Source organism: Primulina eburnea, chromosome 1, assembly GCF_022965805.1.
Source record: "Primulina eburnea isolate SZY01 chromosome 1, ASM2296580v1, whole genome shotgun sequence".
In the NCBI taxonomy this organism is placed as follows: Eukaryota; Viridiplantae; Streptophyta; class Magnoliopsida; order Lamiales; family Gesneriaceae; genus Primulina; species Primulina eburnea.
In genome coordinates, this window is record NC_133101.1 from 16,738,476 (window position 1) to 16,745,253 (window position 6,778).

The 6,778-nt window shown below is 38.8% G+C and overlaps 1 non-coding gene across 1 annotated transcript; it reads left to right on the top strand.

Annotated features, from left to right (window-relative positions):
* The first annotated feature begins 1,189 nt into the window (after positions 1-1,189).
* LOC140814934 (small nucleolar RNA R71) lies at positions 1,190-1,295 on the top strand. Its single transcript, XR_012114213.1, has one exon. It is a non-coding gene; the product is annotated as a small nucleolar RNA R71 (small nucleolar RNA).
* Positions 1,296-6,778: the final 5,483 nt, after the last annotated feature.

Sequence of the window (6,778 nt, forward strand, 5' to 3'; positions counted from 1 at the left end):
GCACCAAGATCACATAACGCTTTATGAAAAACAACATCACCAACCATGCAAGGAATAGAGAAACTCCCTGGGTCTTTTTGGGATTTTGTTTTGCACCAAAGCGGAGCAATTTTCAGTTAAGTTCACTGTCATGTGATCCTCCAACTTCCTCTTATTAGCTAAAATATCCTTCAAAAATTTTGCATAACTAGGCATTTGCATTAAAGCATTGGCGAAGGGAATATTGATATGCAATTTTTTAAATACCTCAAGAAACTTACCGAATTGTGCATCTAGTTTTGCTTTTTTCAATGCTGCAGGAAAAGGAGGAGGTATAACAATTTTAGGTTGTGCAGTGGGTGCTGGTGTAGAGTTAGAAGACTTACCTTTTGATGTCTCAGTCAGTTCATCCGGTATTTGAATTTTTTCCTTTCCCTTTGACTCCAAAATTTTTCCACTCTTCAACTCAATGGCCTTCACTTGCTCTTTTGGATTAGTCTTGGTATTACTTGGCAAGGTGCCCGGCTTTCTACTTGCTATCATCTTTGCCAACTGTCCAATTTGATTCTCGAGCCCTTTTATCGATGCATCTTGGTTTTCAAGTCTAGTTTCAGTTGATGAAATAAACTTAGACATCATTTGCTCCAAGTTGGACTTTTCTTCTCTAGGAGGATCGGATCTGTACATTGGTTGTTTCCCATATTGTTCTCCTCCTTGCGGTCTATTCTGACTGTTTTGACCGCCCCATGAGAAGTTGGGATGTTGCCTCCAGCCCGGATTGTATGTGTTCGAATAAGGGTCGTTCCTTGGGCGGTTTTGGACTCCCACTTGATTCACTGGTGCCTCATTTTGCACATAGAAGGGATTTCCATCTTGACAATCTTTCACATAGTGTTCTCCTCCACATTTCTCACAGAATATCTCTTGCAGACGCATAGCTGTGCCACCCATGTCCATCCAGCTTCCTGTTCAATGCATCAAGTTGTCCAGTAATAGCAGAAAAATCAGTTACCTGGTGAACTCCTGCACTTCTCCGCTGGTTGTTCCTGTCAGATTGAGGGTGATAACTGCTAGCAGCCATCTCCTCTAACAATTCATATCCTTCCTCCGCGGTTTTCCTCAACAGGTTTCACAAGCAGCAACATCTATCATAGTACGGTTAGGAGTAAGCAAACCATAATAAAATGTTTGAACGACTAACCCAAGTGGTAACTCGTGATGTGGGCATCTTCGTAGTAGATCCTTGAAGCGTTCCCATGCCTCATATAGAGATTCCTGATCGAATTGAGCAAATGTTGTAATGTCCGCCCGCAGCTTCATGGTCTTGGAGGGAGGGAAATATTTGATGAGAAATGCTTTCGCCATGTCCTCCCATGTAGCGATCGAGCCTACAGGCAAACAATTTAACCACGCTTTAGCTTTATCACGTAAGGAAAATGAAACAAACGCAACCTAACGGCATCATCAGAAACTCCATTGAATTTAAAAGTATCGCAAATTTCAAGAAAATCCGCGATGTGCGTGTTGGGGTCATCTACTGCAGTTCCTTCAAATTGGACTGTGTTCTGAATCATCTGGATTATGGCTGGCATGATTTCAAAGTGATTTGCCCGCACGATAGGCCTCACAATGCTAGGGCGTGCACCCTCCAAGGAAGGTTGGGCATACTCCAGCATTGGTATGTGGCGCGGTATCTCCACATGTCTATCGTCACGACGTTCCTCCTCTTGATCATTCAACTGCCTCTCCATCAGTTCTTTTAGCCTCTGCTGTTGTCTTCTCCGGCGGAAGGTTCTTTCAATTTCAGGATCGAATTCAAGCTCCACGTCAAGTGATTTTGGCATGCACTAGACAAGATATCTGGGATAAAATAAGGAGTGTTAGCTCAAGACAAATAAAATAATGCTAAAAAAAATAACAAAAAATAAAATTGTAGATTAACAGTCCCCGACAACGGCGCCAAAAACTTGATCGAACAAAACTTGCACTGTGGAATCCTCAATAAAAATATGTTTTATATGCTCAAAATAATCGCAAGTGCACGATGTCAAGTTATAATATAGTGTACGTGAGTACAAGTATCGTTCCACTGAAGACTGTGTTTAACAATTATTATTCCAGTTATTAAAACTTTAGCAACGAAATTTGATTTGATTGTTTATAACTAATAACATTTAATAAAACTAAATAAACAAGTTCAAGAATTTAATGAAGAGATATGAATGCTAGACAATTGATTAAATTTCAATGATAAATGAATTTGTTGGGAATTCTGGTTCACCTACCCCTTATTAATTTGTTAATTCGTTCAATCGTGTTTATATGCTTCCGACAGGATCTCCTATTCAATTGAACACATTCTCTCGAGCTATGCCAAACTAATTCTACCCAATGAAGTAAGTAAATGTCTTTAATTATTTATCAAGGGTGAATCGCATTTCGATTTATGAAATCCCCTAATTTTCGACCCTTAGGACTATGATTATCGGCACGTATCCAATTTCATATATCTATGTAAATTGTAGATCCGTGGATTATACTACTCGATCCTATCACTAGTTTTTCTCTCGAACTCACTCGTGATATTGAAAACGTCGTTAAAGTTAGCTACGCTCTAACAACACAATAAAACAATAGTATAACCAAGAACAAATCACAAATTGAAATATAAATTAACTAAATCAAAGTTTGGGGTAGGATCCCCTTAAATCCCAACAAATATAAAAGTTAGCTGCTAGAATTCATAATTAAACTAAGCAAAAATATGTTTAAAAGATGAAAACAAAAGTAGAAATACTAGATTTGATGAAAAACTCAAACAACGATGCCCGGAAATCGTCGAATCTTCGATCCAAGCACTTGCTCCAAGCTTTTCTCCTTTTTTCTCCTCCTTGGCTGCTGAATACGCCTCTAAAATCATGTCTAGGGTATATCTTCTCTAGCCTTTTCTTTCCAAGTTGAATGCAAATAAAAAAAGGCACCTTTCCATTGTCGCGTCGCGCTGGGGCGCTCAAGTTTCACCGCCCCAGCGCCAAGTCCTCTGTCCCTTTTGTTGTCTTCGCAGCCTCTCGCGCTGGGGCGGCCCAGCGGTCAAGTTTCACCGCCCCAGCGCCAAGTCCTCTGTCCCTTTTGTTGTCTTCGCAGCCTCTCGCGGTGGGGCGGTCAAGTTTCACCGCCCTAGCGCGAGGTCTTCTGTCTTGAATCTTCATCCTCTCGCGCTGGGGCGGTCTAATTTCACCGCCCTAGCGCGAGGAGTTCTGTCTGGCACTCCATTTCAATGCACTCACGCTGGGGCGGTCAAGTTTGACCGCCCTAGCGCGATACCTTCTGCCCTATATCCTCTTTTTGGTCGATTTTCTCCATTTTTCTGCACATTAATGTAACTTCAGTGAGTGGTGATCAAAGGTAGTAGACTAAAAAGAAATAAACAAAATGCAGACCTCATAAACTCTAAAACGATGCAACTATGACTCACACAATACCTTAAAACACGTAAATATGACCTCTATCAGCACACAAGGGAGAAGAACTTTTGTAGTGATATACAGGTTATTTCTCTCAGTTTTCGGTAGGTACTAGTGTATATGCTCAAAAGTTGGTAGTTGACGTATCAGTTTAGAATTGATACGAATGGGGGCTTTTGTGTGCCTTGGCACACTCCATTCGATTTTCATTAAGCTCAAACATGGGACACTAGGGTATATATGATGTTATGGGTAGATTTGAAAGGCTCAAACGTTCCAAAAATTGCCTAAATCATCCCTAAGTCACATAATACTCGTATCTCGCCTCGAAGAGTGCCAAACCAAGTTCTAGACTACTTTCAATTTACCAATCAACAAACACAAACAGATCATATTTTCGGGTATTCACACAGAACAAATCACTCATCTCATTCTCATTCAGGCTCAAAAGGTTAACAATTGACAAAGGATGTGTAGAACCCATAACTTAGACTACGTATAAGCCATGCATAATTCTAGTATTTTAAATTAAAATGATTTTATTTCATGAGTATTTTAATGCCTTTCCTTAATTTAATTAATTTCCGTAGTAGTTTAAAATTTTTATCATTTCAGTTAAATTCAGTGAGGCCGGACTGAAGTTGGAGTTTAGAGATAAAATTTAGGATTTAGAAAACATTTCCAGAATTTATTTTAGCTATTTAATAAGTTAATTTAAGTTAAAAGGAAGTTTAAGAAATTATTTAAGTTACTTGAGGTGAGTAGAAAATAAATTCATTTAAGTTCCTTAATTAAGGGAGAAGTTCACTAAATTATTTAAAAAGATAGGTACGGCTTTTAAGGATTATAAATTTACTAAATAATCAACATTTCCCCTCCACTTAATCTATAAATTTCGGCCACCTTAGAATATTAAGCAATTCCATTGCCAACTCACCCTTTGACCTATTCTTTGTTGTGTTAGCATGCTAATCTTTTTAATTATTAGTCAACCTTAATTAATTAATTAATGAGCATTATCCTAGTCTAGTTAACATGAAAGAATCGGCCACATGCACCTCTAATATTCCTCCAACCAATATTTGATAGCAACAAGAATTCAAATTTCAAAAATAGTAGACTTGGTCTTGCATGTATCCCACCTATATTGCACACATCTCCCTCACTCCCCTAACCACAATTTCTCCCTCTCTCCACCGAAACTTGAGAGCCTTTCAGAGGTAAAATTCAGTGATAAAAATCGTGACCCTCATAGCTAGAAACAAGAGAGAAAAATCGAGCAAGAAGCAAGATAAGAAAACGCTCCACCTCCTCCGCGCCGGATCGTCTCATTCTTTCGTTTTTCTTTCAAAACGAAACCAGGCATGCATATATTCTTCCTTGACTATTCAATCAAGTCCTATTATCAAATTTTTACAGTACATGATCATTATTTCCATGAGAAAACCGAAACACATCAACAATTTTGAAAACAAATGTTGCAGATTTTCGGCCCTCTATTTCAAGCTTCACGGTTTCTTTTGTTTTGTGGGTTTCAGGTATTGAATCGGTTCCAGGCTCCCAAGGCTGCTCCTAGGCATGTTCTAGGACATGTTAGGATCACATTTGTCCATTGGTTTGAGTCCCATGCTAGCCGTAATCAAGAAGATGACAGCAACCTCCCATTTGTGTCCATATGAGTTTCGAAAAATTCAGTTTGTGGTCAAGGGAAAAGTTTCTGATTATGGCTGCCCCAAAAGGCCTATAGCAACGGTTAGATCACTTCCCTAGCATGTCTAAGACGTGACTAAGTTGCTCTTTTGGTGGCTTTGTCCATAGTGAATCGGTTTTCAAATAAAACAACAAGAACAGCCCCTTTCCCTTTCGGCCCCTTCATTTTTCAGCTAGTGTTGTTTCGATTTTTTGGGAATGGTGTGGATCTTGGTTGGCCTCATGCCCTTAGCCACAGTTCATACCATACCCATAGATGTCTAGATCGTGCCATGTTCTATCAAATGGCCACTGGAACGACGAGAGACAGCAAACAAAGCAACACACTTCCCAAGAGCAGAATTGCTCTCGGCCGGGACGTTTGGCTTGTTTCATGGTGTGGTTCGAATTGTGGCTGGCCTAGAGCCCTTAGCCATGGTTCAAATCATTCCTTATGATGTTGATAAGAGGTTATGGTCGGTGGTTCAAGCCCCAATGGCCATTAGCCTCGCAAACGAGCTGCTGTATTTTTGGACAACAACTTGCTGTGACGGTTCGGTGACTTGTTCGAGTTCTTGGTTGGCTTTTAGCCCATGGCCTTGGACTAGACAGTGCCTCATCGAGTTAGCAAGGTCATGTTTTTGGCCGTTCGTGATTCGGATCATTTTTGAGGTCGTACGAGAATTTACGTTGCGATGTGCCAAATTGACTCTCGAAAGAGCGTTTCATGTTTTGGCCTCCATTCACCTAAAATTCGACTTGCATCATTTTAGGAGCATTAATTCATCATTTTAAGCGTATTTTAATCATGAATATATGATGTTTCAGTGTTGGCTCGGGTTGGTTCGGAGTCATGATTAAATACGAAGTCGTTCGGTGTAATTGTCACATTTTCGAATGTTATTGCATAGTTTGGTCCATACATCTATTGCATATTTTTCATGGCATATTTAGGTTGCAGCGAGCCTGGGAGCGATCCAATCCAAGCAGTAAATTATTACAGGATATTTAATTGTGCTATTTAATTATATTACGTGCTTAAAAATATAAAATGTTCATTTTTGAGATTATGCGATATTTCTTGTGGTCATTTCACTATCATGGGATTATTACTAAATCCGGTCGCCAGTTACCGGTCAGTTCAGTTTGTACCATCCAGTATACTATAGCATAGTCTGATCAGACGTTCATTATTTTACCCGGTCGCCAGTTACCGGTCATGGGAGCATTTTATTATCCGGTCTCCAGTTACCGGTCAGTTTCAGTGCAGGGGCCACTTGCGTAGACCAATAATGTGATATTATCGTTTTGTCTTTTTGAAAATATTAATAAAATATTTATAATACTATTTAATTAGGTTAATATTGTAATTGCAATTCAATAACTTGATCCATATGACATAAATGATTGATGATTTGATTGATGTAAGATAAATGATCGGTAGATGGATAAATAATATGGTGTATCAAATATGATGTTAGATTGGATAAAAATGTGGATGAAAATATAGATAAATAATATAGTGATCCAAACGGTAAGATAATTAAAAATTACAAAATAATTAGTTTTACTAATTATTCTTTGTCTCGTCATCTTTCTATATTTTTAATCTTATATTAATATAAATAAAATAAAATAAACTCCAT